Raw genomic sequence first — 21,990 nt, forward strand, 5'->3', positions numbered from 1 at the left:
CTAAAACTTTTATGAGCATTGCAAGAATACAAAGCCTTACACGAGAAAACAAAAAGCCTTAAAAAGCAGTCAAATGAAAGCCTATGCTAATTCTGGCATTACCTGAGAGCCTCATTACAGAAACAAAGCTTGGGAGCAGACAGCACCAATCCTGGGCTTTACTCAACAGCAAGAACAAATGAGATTTTGTAAAAAAAGTTTCTCAGCTGGTGCAGATGGCAAATAAGCTTTTTGGGAATGATGCCAAATGGAAGAAGAATGACAATGAAACCAAATCTGAAAGAACCAGGAAAGACGTTTACATGGACACTGCCTGTAAGTTTGACAACGGGACTGAAAAGCAGCACCTTCCAACCCAGACACACACAAAACCCACAGGTCTCTACATCACACAACCTGAGCTGGTCATTTCCAGGCTGGAATGATGTTGGAAGCCTCCACCAAGGGACTCAAAATGGTGTCTTAATCTGCTGCCTTGGTCAAGTAGAGAAAGGCATTAAAAAGCTCACTGACTACAAACTGAATCAAGAAGTATTGAGACATGAAATAACACAGAAGCTCTTCACACTAATTAATGACTGAATATGCAAGCTGTGGGACATGGGTGCTGGGGTCCCACCTGAAGTCTCGAAAGCTGAAGTACTCCAAGAGTTCTGTGCATATTTGGAATATTAGAAATTAATTTCCTTCTTACTCTATGAGGTCCTTTTTGCTAGAAGATTAAATTGAGACTAGATGGTGTTCTCAGAGGCATGTTCCAGTTCAGCCACTTCTTAATGTCTGTAATGCAGAAAACACTGAAATGCCACAGGCTGTAACATGCAGGTGTTCAGGCAAAAGAATCACAGGGGTCCCCATAGGCCTTGAAATCAGTGAACTGTGCAGAGAGCAATTAAACACTCTCACAATTGGAAATGACTTTGTCTTCCTTTGCTGAAAGGCTCAGTATGCAGCTGGTCACCTCTTCCTCAGAAGTTCTGCTTGGCAACCCTGAGTGTCAAGACAGAACAGAATCTGATGTATGTGTGCATATATATAAATATACACACATATATAGATATATACAGACACATATGACCCCTTTGTGTGACTCCATGGAGCAAAGCAGAGAAGGGATCAGACTGACAAAGGAGGGGAACCTCTCCAGGAGCATTTGCAACTGGCACTGTGGCTCAGTGACCAACCAACGCCATGTGCACTGGGGAAACTCAAGGCAGAGGTTCAGCTTCCCCACTAAATAACAGCTAAAGAGAAACCACAGCTCAAGTAAATTGAGGTGCAGAACTCAGGGAGCTCTCAGGCTTTGGGAGTTCTCTGCATCCCTTCTCTTAGGGTGCTATTGGTAAGTAATTCTACCAACTGACTTAGCTGAGGCAGTGGTTCAAACCAGAACATGTCCATACTCTCAACGACCAAAGAAGTGAAGCTCTGCTCAATAACCTCTACAAAATTATTCTCCCAATTTGAGAAAACAACTTTATTCCCAGAAGTACTCAGAAACGTGTTTAAATTGCACTGTGTTTACATGTCACCCTGTATAATGAAGGTATAAGCATGGACTTAAGAACCTTGTGCTGGGTTCACACAAGCCATGGGGAGCCAAGGAGAAGAATAATACACTTGTCCTCCTGCCAGGTCTTCTAAGAAACACCAAAAAAAAACAAAGAAACAAACCCCAGACATCATTAAATAGTAATATCATGCTGTGAACATAAACTAAAAAAAATGTACTAATTGGAGAGATGAAGTCTTACAAAAGTATATACTGAAATGAGGGACAAAAATGACACAGGATAGTCTAACAAGTACAAAGAAATGTAATATTGCATCTGTGCAGCATCTCCCAATCTAACATTCAGTGGGAAACTGGTATCCTCACCTCCCAGAGAGGAACTGAGGCAAAGGATGGTTATATGACTTGCAAAATGCTGTATCAGATCTGGGAAGGTGCCCTGTGAGGTGGCTCAGTGATCTCTGCCCCCACACACCAGCCAGAGGAATTGTTTCCTAGCCAACACCCAGGTCACTAAAGCTGATAAGGACCCAGGGCCGGGGACATTGCTGCTTGTCACAATCATGTGTCCAAGCCTTGCAGACACCTGGTTTAGTACAGAGTGTGACTACTTCTGACTAAAAGTTTAGAGCATAGTACAGCAAGCCCACACGTCTGAGAGATCCCAAAGTCTCATCTGGAATGAATCAGTATCAATTCAGACTTTATTTAAACATATTGTTTAAATACAGCTTATCCCTCCTGATGCTGGGTTGAGAAGTTCAGTCTTTCAAGTATACTCTCTTACACTGAAATTTTCTTCTTTTTAGGAACAACTTGAGTACACACAAGTGCATAATTACAGTGGTCAGATATCTTCATCCTATTATCATCTATCTGTTGCTTTTCACAGGAAATCAGACTGATGTGTCTGTGGGACTGTACCCACCACACCACAACAGCAGTGTTTGGGAATAGTGACAGCAGGGACCAGATGAGCCTACAGAACACTGTGCCACATGCAGAATACACATAGCTTCAGTACATGGAGAGAAAGCTCCCAAACTTCCTGAGCCAGGAGAACTAAGAGCAAAATTTATAGGTCATCTATGTATTTTATTTTTTATAACATTATGTACCTCTGTGACAAACAGCAATTTCCTAGAAATTCACAGTTTGGCTTCTAAAAAATTTGTCCTCTGGACTATGTTATTTGCTGCTGTGACATCAGCACTCACTTCTCCTGCAGCTCCCTTGAGTTACAGCATAAAAACACTGGTTACACTGATGGCACAAGATGCTCTAGCCTGAGATAGAAAACCCTTTCATCAAATGCACTTAGAGCTTATCTAGAGAAGGCATCATGACTTAAGGAGCTGCTCACTCAGCTCTGGTCAGCAGATCAAGCAGTGCAGTTTGTCCCTACTCAGCAAAGCAAACACAAATCCTGAATGGCAGTAACACGCCCATGCCTCAAATAAATAGTTTGCTTAAGTGTTTTCCTGATTGAACCTGGACTGCAGCCTGAGGACCAACAGAGCACCTTCTGCCACCTCCCAGAATGTGGAAGAGTATCTGGCTCAGAAGAGCAAGTGCCTCTACTGATTTCCACAGCGCTTTTCCTCTTGGGTAATTATTGGCAAAACCCAGCTCAAGAGTACCACCTAGCCTTCCTCCAACATTTTACAGACACTAACTAGTGAGCTCAACATCACCAAATTAGGTAGCTATTAACTCTTGCACCTGTCCTACAACAAATTTAAAAGATGGACTGAGTACCAGGGTAGGTCAAACTCTACCACAGCATGAAGGGGTGCACGAAATATAGATTTTTCTGCTGTATCCCACACAACCTTTGCTCAGAAGGCAAACTCCTCTCTCTGCCCTCCTCCTGTGCTTTCTGTCACATTCACTCCCTCTTAACAGCCAGTGTCAGAGCTGAGCCAAAGGGACTGACTGACTCAGCAAGGGATGCCCAAGCCTTTGCTCAGTGTGGGAGACACAAGTGTCAGTCCCCTGGCACTGCCTTGGGAAGGGGACAGCTTCCCACAGCCCTTTTTCCCATAATGATGGACTGGAGAATGTTTGTGTGTTCAGGAATAATCACAGTATAATGTCACAGTATTTTATAACCCCCAAAGCCACTGACTCATACCCAGTCCAAGTGGCAGCCAGCCTCTCCACAGGCCCACTGTGCCCACCAGTGACACAGCCACTTCTGAGCTGAACAACACATAACATCAAACAGCAATATCTTCTTATAGTTTAGCCTAGGAAACAGAGGATATGAGCCCACTCCAGGAAATACAGGGCATAAATTACACTGGTGGTTCCTACAGCCCAAAGCACAGATCTCCCACGTAGCCCGGAAAGTGGGAAGGACAATGTAAAAGCACCTGTGTGGTGTCCTAATTGCTGCACTGTGCCAGCCAGAGGTGAGTCAAACTGAGCCTGGAAGCAGCTCCACTGCCTGTGTAACAGCCTGGTCACAAAGCAAGGACAGAGAGACTCCAGGCCATGAGCTGGGAGGCCTCAGCAATGCTGGTTTGTGCCCTCATGACTTGGTGGCTGTAACCTCTGATTGCTCAGGAAACCCTCCTTCAATGACAGTGTAAACACCCAGAGTCGTCCAGCCTGGAATCGTGCCAGACCTCTGGCATGAAATTCCATTTACTTGGAGTTAAAAAAAATCCAGATGATCTGACTGAACAAGAAGAGACATGTTGCAAAGGCAATGCAGGAGATCTGGGATTTGTTCTTAGCTCCACCCAGCCCTGGTGATCATAATCCTTTGTTTGCCTTTTTTTTTCTATTTAGATTGTAAGTTCTTCAAGACAGAGACAGTCTCTTGGTATTTGTTTATACAGAGTTTATACATCAGTCCCAGGGATTACTGCAATGAGAATAATCTTTAATGACCACAAATCACTGTGATCCCTGTATTAGAAATCCTCTAATGTGTGTCAACTAGATGTTCAAAAAGAGGCTCCAAAATAATTACAAGGTCTAAGATACCACAAGAGCTCACCACTCGAGTTGCTGTCCATTAAATCCAGCCAGGAAGCAAATCCCTGTATTCTTGGCTCTAACTCACTTTCTCGAGCATATTGGCAAATGAGTCTCAGTGTGATTAGGAGCACTGTGCCTTTCCTCCCACAGGCTCACACTTCACAGAGAATTAAGAGAAGTCACTTCTCTTATGCCACATCAAAACCAAAGCAACAAAAGCCTAACAAATAAACAAAAAAACCCCAACCGAAATGAAACAAAAAAGCCCCCTACAAACCCCTATTCAACACTTCACAGGAACTTAGACAGACAGAACTCCCTTGTACCGGGGGCTTTAAAATAAATGTAGGAAGTTCAAGGCAAAGCTGACCTTAAAATGTACCTGGGGCACAGGCAGGAAGACAGACAGGAGAGAAAAAAGAAAAGTGCCAGGAATGGGAGGGACTCTCTGATCGGCATCTGTTAAACGCAGAGCTGCACCTTGAATCTTCTTCTAATTTCTGAGCAGCAGTGTCAAGAGGGAGTGCCAAGGGATGAGCAGCAAACCCTCTCTGAACCCAGGCAAACCCAGAACCCTCATTACTGCCAGATTTGTTTCTCTGGGAATGCCTGCGTTCCTCCAATGGCTGACGACAGCTCCTCCACCTTCACTCATGTGCTACAGTTACTTTAGCATAGTCCTAGAACTAAAATCCATTAATAATCAACAAATTCCATCGTTTCAAGGGGTTTCTCTAACCAACAAAATCCCACCTCAGACAGTTTTTCATCCTGTATGTTCCCCAGAAGTGGCATCATGAACACTGCAAGCTTTTTTTAAAGGAAGTTTGGTTCTCTGCAGTCACTACCTGTCTTCTCTTTAACACCTACCCCCTTCCTGGGGAAACAGAGTCCAATCCCAACAGAGCTGTGCAGAGACTAGAGCAGATGAGATACAGGTTTGCTGTGTGCAGACTGCAGATCCAGAGTTTGTTTAGAAAAATGACTCTGGTTTACTTCACATGTCCACTCCTATTGTGCTTCTTCCAGTTGAGATCATTAACATGCTTGAGGAAAAATTGATTGTTCCCTAATATTCGTTCAGCCATGTATAATGAGGCTCATTTTGGTCCTGAAGTCAGTCCTGTTCAAGTAAAGTGCTTGTTTGCATTTAAGATCTTACAGGATGTTAAGATGAATCAAGGTGCTTGGGGCTGTCAAGTTGAAAGCTTAATATCTTCAAATTGCTGTCCAGGTTACTTTGAAATATTTATGTAATGTACCTTTCTTTCCTGGCAAATTACCATTAATGGGAAAGGAGCTTAGAATTACCTCCAGAAGCACCCTAGTCCCTCTAATGGTAACAATTATTCATTCTAACTTTTTTTTATATACAATTTTTCCTGTAGTACCTTCAAATTACCTGCAATTCCAGCAAATGTTTTACGTTAATCTAAACTCTGATTCTATCTTACTTATCTTTCTCAAAGCTGCTGCCTTGAGGAACCATGCAAAGCAATAGATAAACAGTGATTTCACTCTTCTGTGCATTTGATGCAAAAAATGCTCTTGCTGTTTTTAAAAAGGTTGAATCTGCTTCAGATGGAAAGCAGACTATTCAGGTACCAATCCAAGATCCATTGAAGCCAGAAGAATATATTCAAAAAACTGCTCTTCAAAGGGGTTAATAAGTCAACAGTGGATATTTTCATGCAGAGTTATTCAATTTTAGACAATCATCATTGTCATAAAAGTCAACAGGCTCTCTCTTAGCTACCTAAAATACTCAGGAACATGTTTATTCAGAGTTCATTTTTTCATATTTCAAAAAATAACATCCATTTGAATAAAATGGCAGATCTGCAGTGAAATAATGAGGAACAAAATAGGCATGTAGAAATACCTGTATGCCTCACATGGATCCCCTTGCTGAGAGCCAAAGTTTCCAAATGAAACTCATTTAAGAGAACTGCAGAAAACTTGGGAACTGAAATTGTCATAGAGAGGAAGGATGGTTTGGGAGCATGCCAGCAGGCAGGACATTTGTGAGATCTGGGTGAATTCCCTGATATTGTGGCAGAACTCCTGCTTGAGCTTGGCTGAGCTGCTCACCCTGTGCAGCTCCCACGTGGAACACTGACCTACCTTCACCTCTACCCACCCCAGCCCTCTTTTTGGAGTGAAGACTCCCTCCAAACACAATAGCACAGTGCTTCTTAGCACAAATCAGCTTCATTTTGGAGAGGGAAGTTGGCCACCAGCATAATTCAAGCAGGTGCTGAGCACAGTGCAACCCTTGCCCTGGTGAGAGTGGTGCCACACAGCCAGGAAACAACCACAGCTCTGTCATGTATCAACCCAAACCAACTCAATTTTTTTTTCTGATGCCCCCTAGACAATTTCAGCAATGCACACTAATTCATACTGTATTCACAGAGTAATTTTACCAGAAGCAGTGAGGGAGCCCCAGTTCTGCTGGGCCATCAACCCCACCCCAGACTGGCACCAGAGCAGGTGCTCCCTGAGGGACTGGGACCAAGGTAGGGAATCTCCTGCAAGAGTTCAGCAGGTAGCACATGGGTGGTGCTGCAGCCTCCTCTGCTATGGAAAGTTTCAACTGGTAGGTCTCAATATCAATACTGATAAGCTACAGAAGTGTAGAAGCCAAAGGAGATTCTGCAGCGCTGAGATGCCCTTTTTACTGTTCTTTTAATATTCTGTCTGGCATTAGGTTGAGGCTTTTTTGATTCAGTCCAAAACAAGAGGGAAAAGCTGCCTATAAGGTTCTTGCCCTTGCTGAGCTGGACAGTATTTCAGAGAAAATGGAGATCCAGAAGGATAAACTCTGGGCACTGAAGGGCTGCATGAGAGACACCAGGAATATCCACTTGTACACAAAGTTCCAGGGACAGAACAAGCACTGGATATGAAAGTCAGTGTAATGTCCCCTAGGATCAGAAGAAATGTGAAGATAGAATAATGGAATGAAGTTTTTAGGGAAAACACTAAGCACTGCAAATACACAAGCACACTGTCAATACTGAGGCACTCAGCCAGCTCAGTATGTCTCTATTTTCTCCCTTAAGCCAACTGCAGTGAATAGCAGGACACTGGGATGATTGGGTACTTTCATGAGAGAACAAAACAAAACCAAACCAACAAAAAAATTGCAGCCCTCCCAGGAACCACTGCCTATTTATGAACAAACAAACCATTAAGGCTCTTGGGGAAATGGAATACTCTGGTCCCACCAACAGTGAGCAGGTAAGTAGGAGTGAGATGTAAAAGCTGTGTAGAACACTGCAACAGAGCTGCAGCTCTTTCGGAGTCGAGTGCAAGTACTTACCTTCCCAGTTATGGTACCAAATCAATCTCACATGTCCCATATTTACCTGCACTTGTGCTCTGGCCTCTCTCAGACTGCAGGATAGAAATATTTTTTTCTTTTTTTTTTGTAAAGGGATGTCTAGACAGTTGTCTTCACATCAGACAAAAAGCAAGTTGTCTTCACATCACACATGAAATTCAAAGGAAAATTGATGTGGGCTGCTATAAAATAGAGGTATTCAGGATGAGGATGGTGTTCTGTTCTCTAACAAGATTCTCAATGTGGGGTGAGTGGCTCACCTGCAAATACCAACCAGTTTTCAACATCCTAGCTTTGCTCCCAGGATGAAGAAATTCAAAGGAATCAAAGGAATCCTTCAGTTTTCATCTCAGCTCCACTGAAGCCAACGAAAGCTGCCCCATGTAAACCACTGCTGCATCACTGGGTGAGACACTGAACATCAGAATCACCCACACGGGACTCAGGGCAGCACTGAAAGAGAAAATCCAGTGGGAGAAAGTGTAATTCCCATCAATTTGTAGCAAATGAGTGGAAAACAGACATCAAATTGAGTTTCTGCTCATTCCCTCTATTAAACACAGTTTAAAAATACATCTTTGAATCATCTCATGATTCATCACAGCATAACATGATGTATTGAGTGACCTATCTGGTTACATGGGCAGGTGACACACGAGTGGAGCAAAGTTTCAAGATCAAGAAGGAATTTGGCTGTGTCAATACAGCAGGTGTCAGCCTGATTCATTAATTTTCATAGTAACCATGCCTCTATGTGAACTAATTAAAGAGAAATTAGAAGTATTTAAATTATTTTTGGAGCCACACCAACTAAACAAGGAGAACTTTGATATATGTTTTATGTTCCAATATTTCTTTTTCTTCTTCAGGCAGTATTACAATCAGGATGGACAAAAACCCAAGTCTAGTTCATCAAAAATGGTCAAAGTTGCCGTGTATGAAATGGACGGATTTTTCAGTTTTTCTTTGCTTCTTTTTAATTTATACAATATGTTAAAATGTTCATTGTATTTCCCTACAAAGGCAAATATCCACAGCCTTGACAAGACTTTAAATGAAAAATTAAACTACAGTAAAAAAAAAACCAACAAAAAAACCCCCCAAAGACATTCAGTTTAGAAGAAAAATGTATTTTAATAAGGTTTAAATTTTAGATAAAAGACCATTTCTCAGTTAAAATCTTTCCCCTCAAAAAAACAACTCTTTCTTTCTGCTTGTTATGCTTTCAAAATTCCAAAACCCATTTAGGAAACAAGACAGGAAAGAATGAAGGAAAAAGAGCTTCAGACAAGAGATGTATCCACCCTCCTTCAAACATTTTATCAATTGCATCAAGTTCTCAAACCAATGTAATTTATAATGTTGGTCTTAGAGATATAAAATTTATATTTAAATATAACCTTAGCTAATGACGGAGAACCTGCAATTAATAATTATATGTTTAGATCCCACAAGAAAGTTTTATTGTTTAATATGACCATTTTAAGGCAAAATGATTACTGAATTGCTGCTGTCACCCAAAGGACAATGTTTTAAGTGACTCTAGGAATAACTCTTCCAGAACCAATTGCTTCATCTTCTATAAAAAGTCATGCAAGGCATTCAGTAAGACAGTATTCATATCAGAGCAGCTGAAACTCCCAGGGCAAACATGATAAGAGGATTCCTCATGAAGCTTTTGATGGTTCCATAACATTTTTCTTGCCTCTTTTCTGGTTTTCAAATAATATGTGCAATTTTTTACTGCCAATAAAATTTACTGGTATTTTCATGCCTAATGGTCACTCATGGTGGAAATCAGAGCAGGGATTAAGGAGGATGCTATTTTTAAAGTTCTTCTGGCAGAAATTTTTTCTCCTCCACGCAAGGAATTGAGCTGTGGCTAGTGTGCTGTGCTGCAACAGGTAGAGCATGGCTACAGGAAACAAAACCAGAAAGCCTGGAGGAAGGGGGCTGGCTTTTATTTCCCATCGTGTGCCACACAGGGTGAAATTCATCCTTTTAACAAGAAAAAAATTAAGTATGCATCATGCACACCTTGTTTGGAGAGCTGAAATGGGAGGTGAGTGGCAGGACAGCTTCAATTTCATACGACTTGAGTAAAATCCAATTAATAAAAGAATTGGAAAATCTGAGTGGAGGGCAGAAAATGCTCATTCCTTTTGCAGTAACTCTGAGACGGGCAGGCAGGGCAGCAGCCCCTCACACAGCTCATGTCAGGGGCGCCAACTACCACCTCATTCACAAAGTAAACTTTAAAGGACTTCTGTTCGGAATGATCATGTTTGCAAGTCTCTAACTAAACAATGATGTGATCATACCTGAGGTCCCTGTAGCTTTGGCACTTTCCTTTGTGATGTATTTGCTGAACTTCCTCAGTCTTGTGCAGCTGTTCCCATATCCCAGCTACAGCAGGGCACTGTCTCAGCAGCAGCGGCAACAAAAGAGACAAAACCCATCCAGTTACCTCAGCAGAAGTATTAAATGATCTAGTGTTTAACACATTTGAAGTAAAGACCTGAACTACAAAACCTATGGTGCATAAGCCAAGGAGCCATGACTAGGCCTGGAGGCCAGGGCCCGGCAGCCGTGTCCGGGGCCCTCCGCTGCTGTGCCGGGGACAGAGCCCAGGCCCAGCCCTGCCCTGTCCTTCGCCCTGCCCTGTACCTCGGCCCCCAGCAGGAGTTAATGCTCACCTCGGCCCCCAGCAGGAGTTAATGCTCACCTCGGCCCCCAGCAGGAGTTAATGCTCACCGTGTGTCTGGACACGGGGCAGCCTCGGGCAACACTGGGAGGCAGAGAGGAGCTGGGGTCGGAAATAGGTGGAATTCCTGAGCCGGTCAGAAAGGCTGGCGGCAGCGATCCCACAGACTGCGTGGAAGCAGGCGTGTTGCTTTGTTTACCTCAAGCTTTATTTTTTAAAGCACCATGACAGCTCTGAGACTCGCTCTGTCTCAGACTAATCTATTTTCCCCTCAACACCTTGCAGCGAGCCGTCCGCCAGCTTCCTGTCCAGACCGGGGTCAGGAGCTCCCGCAGGGCCGAGGGGCGGCGGAGCACTGGATGGGGCGGCCGGAGAGGCAGGATCAGCCCGGTCTGACCCTCTGCTGTCCCCCTCCATGCCCAGGACAGCTGGTTGACTCTGCTGTCCCAACCTCCAGGATCAGCCCGGTCTGACCCTCTGCTGTCCCATTCCATGGCCAGGATCAGCCTGGTCTGACCCTCTGCTGTCCCAATCCATGCCCAGGATCAGCCCAGTCTGACCCTCTGCTGTCCCATTCCATGCCCAGGATCAGCCCGGTCTGACCCTCTGCTGTCCACTCCATGCCCAGGATCAGCCTGGTCTGACCCTCTGCTGTCCTGCTCCATGGCCAGGATCAGCCCGGTCTGACCCTCTGCTGTCCAATCCAGCAGAACGCTCGCCCACCGCCAGATCAGGGTCTCCCCGCTGTCCACAGGATCAGCCCAGTTGATGCTTCCTGCTCCATGGCCAGGATCAGCCCGGTCTGACCCTCTGCTGTCCCATTCCATGGCCAGGATCAGCCCAGTCTGACCCTCTGCTGTCCCATTCCATGGCCAGGATCAGCCCAGTCTGACCCTCTGCTGTCCCATTCCATGGCCAGGAGCTCTGCACACCCCGGGTTTGGCACTCAGCAGATTCCCAAACACAGAGCCTGCTCCTCCAAGAAGTCCCACACAGAGCCTGCTCCTCCAAGGAGTCCCACCTTCTCTACCTGCAAGGCAGCAAGGCCTTGAGGAACCAGAGCAACTGAACTGAAATACTGCTTTATTTACTTCACTTCTGGACAGGTTTGAAACTGGAGATTTCCATTTCTGCAGGGCTCCGGGCAAAATAAACTCTGAGGCACAACAATGATTATCCCATTAAGCAACAAGGATTTGTGAGCCCTGTGTTCGGCTCTGTTTCTCTCACCAGCATTTTACCAATATTTCTAACACTAGAGATGAAAAAATTCATGAGTCAGACTTCTTAAAGATCAGAAATTTGTGAGCTTTTTCAAAATCTCAATCCCCAAAGCTCCCTTGAAAATCACAAAGATAAGAAACTTGCTGGGGTTTTTTACATAAAAGCTGAGTCTTATGCAACATCTTAACTCTAGATGCTGGGACTTTCCAAATAACACTAATTAAGGCAGTACTCACGATAAGACCCTGAGAAGTGATCCTATAATTTTTGTAGGATAAACAATAATAAAATTAGATATTACTATAGTTACAACTAGATGTGGGTCTTGAAAAACCTCACCAAAAAAATCCTTAACTTTTCTCAGTTTGTTTTCTATTTAGATTGTACACTTGCTTGGGCCAAATCTTTCCCTATTGTTTATACAGCATATGGGGATAGTGAACTTGTTGGGAAATTCTGGACATTGACACAAACCAAAAAATACCAGTGTGCAGGGAATTTTATTTTGGATCTCAAAATACAGGTGGAAATTCCCTGATGGGAAGTATCAGACTTATTTTGCACATCCAACTGTCTATATTAGAGAAACTTTTTTTTTTCTGAAGGTTTTAGACTTAGCCGAGCACAACCAAGGCAAGACTCTTCCACTGCAAACAAAAGAATTAAACAAAACAAATCTCTGTCTTTTGCAATTTTACAGACAACAAGGTTAGAAAAATGCGCTTGAAGCAAAAGTGTTTATGGCTCTCCTGCACAGCTGACCCCCATTTCAGGAAAAAACATAAACAAAATGGGATCTAATTTGTGTCAGGGACCTCTAACTATTGGCACAACACACAGTTAACAGCTCACATTAACAGTTTAACTTGAAAAATCCTAACACGTCCCAGTGATGGGTAGAAGGCAGGCAGCAGGGCTTGCTAATTGGGTCATTCTTTACTGGACATCTTTGAGTGGTGGTTTGGGTTCTCTTAAAACTGCTGCCTAATGAAGTAATTCATGGTTAGTATCCTCTTGTCACTTGAAAAATAATTATTTCACATCCAGTATTAACAAAATCTAAATTTACACTCAATAATTTTCCTCAATGGCCATGCAGACTCAGAGCAGTGATGCTCCCAGACCAGCTCCTTGCTCAAATTACACCAGGGTAAAAGGCAGAAAAATAGAGCCAGCAGTTCATGGCATCAGCATCCTCTCTGCTACAACAGCCCAAAAGAGATGAGAGTAGAGAGGAAAACAAATTGGTAACATTTAGGGGACAGAAAAGCCCATGTCTGAAGTAAGGACCATGCCATGTCCTCTTCCAAACTTCCTCATGTCCTGAAGTAAGAGGAGCACAGACAATGCAGTGCCACCACCAATGACCCCAAGGAGAGTCCTTCCTCAAGCTCCTCTCAACGCCTGGATTTTGGCTGGGAGAATTCAGAGCATTTCCACCCCTCTGCAATATACATCTGTGTTTATTATTTTTTTGCCTGCACGACTGACAGTGAGCAACCCTGTTCACATATTTTCTAAAAGAGAGAGCACAGTTTGTTTATGTGTCAGCTGTATGTGCCAGTCCTTAATATGTCTGGGGTTACTAGGAAATAAATGGACTTTCTATGTCATATTTAGATCCCCTTCCCATTCCTCACCAGTCCCCCAATGTGTTTGTCTCCTTTGTGCCCTCACAGGAGATTTGCAGCATACACAACATTCTGCCCTCACCTCTATTCACTCTGATGCTCAGAGGGCATTTTTTAAAGTATAGGATATTTTTTCAAGGACTTGACCATTTATCATCCCAATGGAAAAAGTTCTCAATGATTTCATGAGGACTGGCCCTTCATCAACAACTGAAACAGCTTTTACAGGCTGACCAGATTCTGCAACTTCAACCACTTCCTCACAAAGAAGCAACGGAAGAATTTCATCAGATTTAAGGGCTACAGTGACTTTAAATCCTGGCACAGGAACCAGCCTGAAGGCAGCTAAAGGTCCCTGAGACATATTTATGAAACAGTTCAGACTTTTCCTGAGCATTCAATTCTCAGACCTGCAGCCTAAAGCCTGACAGAAGTACATTTTTCCTTAATTGAATTTTTACATGTAAAATATTAAGAACCCGAAAAATGAAAATTCCAAGTCAGAAACCATCACATCAAAAAACTGGCCATGGTTTGCACCACTCACAGCCTCACACATTGAGGCTCCTCTGCCTTTGACAGGGACTGACCAGAGCTGAGGAGTGCAGGACCTGCCCCAGCCCTCCTGGCACTCTGTGACACTGCCTGGGCACTGTCAGAAATGCCCGTTGCACTGACACTCAGCTGAAGGAGAACTGAATGTCAGACATTCTGTTTTCTCATCCTTAAGGAACTGCTCTACAGGCGTGTCAGGCACATCCCTCTAGATTAAACTAGTCTAAGCATTTAGATGTCCACTCTTCCTTTACACTAACACAGGCATTAAGTCCATTGTCAACCTCCAGACTAACACCAACATGAACGTGGTAAAAGAGAAATGCTCTGAATCAGCTTTTGAAAGTTATTTACAAGAGCCAGGATCTCGGGGGAAGGAAATTCAGCAAGCAAAGTTAATAAAAACATTCCCAGACTGTCATCTTAATTAGCTTCAGCACAATATTTAATGTGGTTGAACAGCATGGGATGGTTTGGGAAACTTAACATCAAGTGCAGCAGGCATGCAATGCCTCAGCAAGAAAGGGATGAAATCTCTTTCTGGGACACAGCAAACTTGCTGGAAAATTATTTGTTTGCTGGGAAACAATATCTGGCCACAGGATGAATCTGCTGCCCAGTTTTGGCTGGCAGAGGGGACTGAGGACAGCACTCATTCCTGGCTGGCATGGGGATGCAGTCCTTTCCCTTCATGGCCCAGCACGGGGCACTGGGGAGAGCCTAAGTGAGTCCCCCATCCTAAAAGGGCTTTAAAGCCTGGTAGGGGAAGATTAGAACACCTTTTAAATAGAAGGGGATCAAACCTGGGACTGGGATTGGATCCCAGGCTCTAACCCAGTATTGTACAGAGCAAGTGCCAGCATTTCCTCCTTCTTGGGCAGCTTTGCAAATCTTGGTTCTTCTGCCCCAAATCCAACAGCCCAAAAGTGAAACATTTTATGTGGTGTGGAGTGGCAAATGGAACATCCTTTTGGACACAAAGGAATTTTGGTTGTCAAGCCAAAATGTCATGCATATGGTACAGGGCATTATTGAAATATGCAAATTAATTAAAAAACCTTGAGCATTCAGCCTAATAAATTGGCACTACTATCTCCTCTCATGCAAACAGTATCAAATGATCTTTAACTGGCAAAAACCCTGTTTTTTGTAAATGTAAATGTCAACCAAGAGTCCAACCCAAAATTGCCCCCAGATTCCTAAGGACACTTTGGAGGATCAGCTTTAAAGATCACTGCAGGACCAAACCTTTCATCTTATAAACTGGCTCCATTTCCTGAACATATCCACAAGTGCTAAGCTCAAACTATTTGTCATCTCCACAGTAATTTGAAAAATAACGATTTTAATATAATGGTTAAGAGAACCATTATATTAAAATCAAGACTAAAACGTCTGAAAACTCTGGGTGGGTGAAGGAAAGTTATCATTGAACAGAAACACTAAATCCCTGCTACAGTAATTCACAGCTCCATTTATGCTTTTGCACCATCTGAGGATTCTGGCCCCATGGCTGTTTCAAAGGAGGTCAAGGAACAAGTCTGAGAAGCTATGTACCAGTTTCCTAATAAGATTGCCTTGTCTCACATTTCTGCTGATTTCTTTCATACATTCAAAGTTGTTACAGCAGCTCATAAAGAGAAAATAAAGATTAGACACTAGCCTTTGCCCTTGAGACCATCCCTGACCTCTGGTTTGCCATTTACATTTATTACAAAAGAGTCTGAAATGTTTTTGAGTCATGGAAAAGCATCTGATGGTTACAGAGGGTTTTGCACCAATAACGTTCTGTTTGCCGGCTCTCCTCAGACAGAACTTTGCAAGGATATTGAAACTCCCATAGTTGCAGGCAATAAACACAACTATGCCAAAGTTGGGAGGAGGAGATGGAGGGGGATGGTTCCTTGCACACCACTGTTTTCTTATCCATCTGGAATTAGGAAAGCACGCCTGAAAGAAAGAGCCAACAGCTTTGGATAAGTCAGCCCAATTCCTCGGCTATGACATACTCCCTGCATGCACGCACGAGAGAGAATGTGAGTAACTCATTTGTCTGTAGTCAGCCATTATTTAAAATAGAACAAATTAAAAGATTCACCATGGCAGTAGTAAAAGACTTTTTAAAGGATTTGCTAACCAGCCTGGTCTGGGCTGAGGCCCCTCCTGCAAGCAGCAAAGCAATCCTGCCTTCAGAACTGGATTCAAGAGGACTTGAGAGTGTTCACATCTGGTAAAATCTGACCCCAGATCAGTGCTTCCCTACAGGCTTGTGTCTTTAAAATCAATGGGAATCACACTGGAGACATAAGTGTGGTTAGCTGGGAGTCACAGCAACAAGAGGGCAAGAGTGAGCTGCTGTGACTGATGAGCTCCTGTAAAAAAACATCCTCTCCTGCTTCCCTCCTTTCTTGAGTCAGTTTTCTTCATTTAGCTACATATAATTTGTCCTTGCAGAATAGCTATAGCTTTCTTTTACTCTGCCACTCACAAACTGCCCATTGCTACCACATGCTGCACTACAGCCTAGAGGAGAACAAGGAAGTATTTCCCATGAGCCTTCGTATATTCATTTCAATTCAATTTAAATGTGAGCTTCATTATGACCTTGTTAGCACCCCCCCTCTCCTGTTTATTTTCCATTAACATTCAGCCTGTCAAACTTCATTAGCACAAATGACCATAGAAATTGTGAGCTGCTTGAATTCTTGCTGTTTGAAACATATTTAGTGGGTGAAATTCAGTCTGTCCAGTAGGCCAAGGGAGCGCTGCCATGCTCCAGCCTTCTGCTGACTTGCAAATTTTGGGAGTGTTCACAAGCAAAATGTGATGACAAGAATAAGTCTCTCTGAGTAAGGGAAAACAGAAAGTAGACATGTGACTATCAGGTAGCAGCCCCAGGTACACTCCTGCTCCATCACAGATGAGAGAAAATGTCAAAGGGAAGGAACTGATTCTCCCCCAGCTCCGTCGCCCATTAGACAATTAGGGAGGAAGAACACATCAAACACAGTGATATTTATAAAGAGATAAAAATTGGAGGGGGAAAAGTAAAATTAATTATAAGATTCATGGAGCTCTGCAAACCACCCAAGTGTTTTGCATGCAGCCCACACCAACCCACCTGTCCCAGGAGGACACAACTTCTCGGGTGAACTCACTCTTCCCTTTAGTCTAGCTAGATTTCTTGTCCCCAGAAGAATATTAAAACATATGGTTAACTTTTTCACATAATACCTAGTTCCCAATCTCACACAAAAACTTCCATAATATATGTCATTTTGACATGGATTTAAACATGATAAACAGTGTAATACAATCTCCAGCTGTTTGAACAATTCTGGTCATAAACTGCCTCACTGCACTGTCATCATGCTCATTTCTGCAGTGAGCCTTTGTTCTTTTTTGTTCCCTACATTTTTCCCCTTCTATGCCAAGATATTTTGAAAGAAAAATGCATAAATTCAAACTTCAAATCAACATTCCCTTGGGTTCTTTATGCAAAAAAGGAAGAACCTCAATTTTAAATTTCAGAGATGGACAAAAAAAATTATGTGGCTTCTTTTTTGAAATCTGGTCGGGCCATCCTGAAATATTAGGCATAATGTTTCCATGAATACTGGTAAAGAAGATTTAAAGAGTAGAAGAAAACACAATCAACAAAAAAATACCCATTCCAATATTTCAGTTCAAAATATCCAGGTCAATATTAAGTTCATTTTTATTAAATAAAATTACAAGATCAAAAAATCTTCTAGAGAAAACATCTTGTTTATTAATTTATTAATAACGCTCAGAAAAAATACGAAAACCAGAAAAAAACCCCTTCCCTTTTTCTGTGCAGTTTTAGTAAAATAAACTTAACATCTAGCAGTGTTGATTAGAAGTGGTTAATACCCACTGGCAGGCTGTTTTCTAAGCTCCATTTCTGGAGGTTCCCCGTGCTGGCTGGATATGAAACCCTATCTGCCCCTGCTCTAGTGACACACAGGCCTGGCAGAAAGCTCCTCTGCTTCAAATGCTCCTGGGATACTCAAAAATCCTGGAGAATATATATTTTCCTACTGTTCTATGATGGCCCAGGATACAATGAAACACTGAAAGATGAGCCCTAGAAAGACAAGTTCTGAGTCTACCACTGGCTGCAGTTGCAGGGGGTTTATTAAAACCCTTTCCCATGGAGGTAAGCATTTCTTGAGTGCTCCAGCATAGCTGCAGAATGAATTTAAATTCCTCCCTGCCAACCCAGGTGTGGAGGAATATATTTTAATATCATAAGAAACACAGAGAAAAGGGGAAGGAGTATTTCACTTCATTAGTGTGCTTTAAAAAGGGGAGATCTAAGATAAGGATGAAGGGAAATTTAGGGCAGGCTTAGGAACGAGTTCCCAAGGGAAACCATGGAAGTCCCATCAAGTGAGATGTTTAAAATTAAACTGAATAAAGCACAAGAAAGTACATGGCACAAAACAACTCTGCATGCAGTAGGACCAGCTGCACAAAGTGTCTGCTTTCACTCCTGGTTTCTGTTGCTTTCTCTCACTCCTGTCCAAGTATCCCAGGAGCATTTGCTCCCCCACAGCATCACCCTCACTCCTCAGGCAGCCAAGGACAGCTCCAGTGATCTTAACTGGTTTAGCTTCTTGTTAAATTCCGATCTATAAACATAGATGGACATATTATTATAGGTTTATTTGTGCTGAGTAATAACTTGTTCTGGTCTGGCTTGTAGCTTTACACTCTGCTCCAAATGAAGACAATCACTGTCCCAGTGCTCAGCAGGAAAGAAGGAACTGGAGCCTCCATCATTTGTGCCCTTTGATTTCCCTCTGGCAGCGAGGCATCATCTTGGGAACAGCCAGCAGGTCCCTGGACAAGGCTTTCAGAGCTTTCTCCTGCTGTAAGTCAGCAGAGGCTTGGTGGCACCCCTGATGGCAGGGCCAGCAGTGAAGAAACCACAGGCAGGTGCCTGTGTGGGTAACTTGTTCTTCTCACTGCACAAACTTGGGGCAAAACTGGTTCTGATTTGCAAATATGATGGGGCTATTCTTCGTGCAAGAGAAAGAATTACCAAAATCAAATAGGTCAAAAACCATGTTGGCTCGTGCCAGGAAAGCCATTAATATAACTAAATACTGTTAACAGAGAATAAGATAAAAATCACATGTCAAGGCTGGGGAGAGGAGGATTTCATTAAAGATGGCCTAACTGATTCAGCAGCAATTAAGATTTCTCTCCAACTGGAGCAGTTCATTCCTGACAGGAAGGAGGCACTGGGTCCAACTCTCCTCACTTGCACCAGTCCTACACTGGTGAAAGCCATCACCTCTGCTCAGGTAGCTCCTCCCAGGCAGCTCAGCACAAAGAGGAGCAGAATCCTGCCCCAAAAGGCCTGTGGCAATTGTACAGGATCAGATAAAACACCTCAGGAATGCAGCACTGAGTGGAGCACCAGGTAATGCTTTCATTTCCATCCTTGGCTTACTCAGTCCCAGCTTTCATTTAGACTACACATTGGTTGGAGAAAGAGTTTTAACATTAATTAGTTTAAAGGGTGGGGATTACATTTGCATTTTAATAGCGTGGAAATGAATTATCTGAACAGGGAGCAACAAACTGTGGGAAGGGCTGCTCCATGTTTTCTGTTTACCAGATGGAAACAAACCTGGATTTTCTTACTAACTCCCTCTCTGATCAGCTGGCAGCAACCAGGCGGACACGGAGCTCCAGCCCTGCAGAGCACACAGAGGCAGGGTGGGGGATCATTTGTACTGGGGTAACAACCGGGGGCCCCAGTTGTGCTCAGACCTGTCTGGGATGGATTTTGCCCCATCATACAATGCCATAAATGACTGCAGGAGAAGCAGACAGCACCTAATGCAGGAGACAGGGTGAAGCCATCTGCCACCTGCAAACTGTAGCTCCAACAGCCCTTTCCCCAGTACAGAACCCAGAACAGATTTGGGAAATGCATCAGAGGACCAGCATGGATCACACCACTTCCCAGGGTAACCTATCTCATACTGAGGATTCTAAGAATGCTTTAAAACTAGTTACTAATTCCCAAGGCACCTGCTAGGGAATGAATATTTTTATCTCCCATTTATCAATATGTTAACTGAGGTCGGGTCCATTCATGTGTTACAGTGATCAATGGCAAAGCCAGAAACAGAAGCCAAAATTCTGCTCCAGAGGGAGTTTGTTCATCAGATAAATAGGTGTCTGCACATTTGTTTTATACCTGCATAAACTCAAGAAGACAACATGCTTGCCAGAAGTTTAACAATTAATCACTGCAAAAGCCTGGAAAGACCCAAAAAATCCAGGGAGGGGAAAACAAAACCAAAATAAAACCTTTATCCTAACACATCTTTACTCAGGGTGCTTCACTGGCTTCATTGTTCACATGAGTCATGTGCAGTGCAGCATCCATCCCAAAGATGAACCATAACAAGGCTCTGCCTTGGGGACCATCAGAGTTTTGATTTTTGCAGGGATAATCCAACAGATGAAGAGGCCATGGTTATCTGTCCATTGAATCTGGCAGAAGAATGTGCTGCTGTTAAAAGTGGCCAGGCCCACACAGACACTGGTTTTCCCAAAGCAGCTGGCAAGAGTGAGGAAGCAAAGGGAGAGGAAGATCTCTGAAACAGGGCAGAGGAAGGTCCACCTTGTGCTAACCACAGCAGCCAGGATCTCCTTGCAGTTTGCCCCTCAGCCAGCAGAATATGGAGCCCCCAGCAGCCCCAGAAAGCCAAATTGGGCTCCAGGGACAGTGTCAGGGCTCTCCCAGTTGCTGAACAATGTTCCAGTTGCCATCCAGTTTGATACATCCAACCTTTGTGTTTCTAGAGTGGAAAGTCCTGAATGGAGCTGGTCTATTACTTCCTTGTTTATATTGCTGCACTGTAGGTCTGGACTGCTAAAATTGCACTCCATGAGCCCAGAACAAGAGGCTGTAGACAGCTGCTGTATCCTATTTGTGCCTTATTTCCAATCAGGCTCCTGCCTGAAACCTCAAAACCACAATATCAGCCTCTTGGAAATATGCAATAGCGACCAACAGGGTAGTGCTGTTTGTTTAAGACCAATAAAACATGAAGTTGGATGAATGCCACCCACAGAGCTGATTTCTTCAACATTTTCTACACAAAAACCTACCTACTGACTTCAGCAGGACTTGCAGATCTGTATAGTTACAAATTCTGAATTATACTTCCTAGAAATCAGAAACAAAAGCTTGTATCCAGCACCAGAAATAGAGTTTTGTGGTGGTGCAGGGAACCAACCTGCATGTTCACACCCCTGGCCTGTATGAGTAACTGGACAAACCAGCTGCCCCTTGCAGCTCATCCAGAGATCAGTTTCTCTTTAAACAAGAAAGTGGTGCCATCACATCTGCAGAGGCGGGGTGGTTGGTTGGGTTTTTTTTTAAGTATATATTGATTTTGGTCACACTAAAAGTCTTAGTCTTCAAAGAGAAATTATCACAAAGAGCCTGCAAAAAATCCTCAAGCACAACTGCCTGTTTCCTGGGGAGCTCTCTATCACAAGTACTGAATCTAATTGGAGAAATTAAGGGAACAGCAACTCTTTTGCTGCTTGCTGGCTCTCCCAGAAGAGCATCCCACCCTACAGCAACACCAAAGGATGGAAGGAGGCGTGTGTGTGGAATAGGGACATCTGGGGATGGCAGCCTGAGCCATAGGCATGTGTTTCACATATGTACTTACATGATATATTTGGTACATATTTACCACAACAATTTGTACTGCAAGCAGTTTTTCAGTTTCTTCTTAGCTGTGGTGGCAGTCTTAAGGTAGGTCATGAGGAGATCTTAAAGAAATCATCTCACTCAAGCACCGATTTTGGTTGTTGACAGACACTTCATGCTAAGAAAGGTGCTGGTTTGTTTCATCTCAAGGTGCTCATTCCCTTTGTAATATAATCAGTATTTCTTCAAGAAATAAGGCCTTACTGGGTGAGCACCTGAACATCAGTCTCAGGATTAAAAGAAGCAATTTTCAGCCAG

This window comes from Camarhynchus parvulus, chromosome 18, assembly GCF_901933205.1.
Source record: "Camarhynchus parvulus chromosome 18, STF_HiC, whole genome shotgun sequence".
Classification (NCBI taxonomy): domain Eukaryota; kingdom Metazoa; phylum Chordata; class Aves; order Passeriformes; family Thraupidae; genus Camarhynchus; species Camarhynchus parvulus.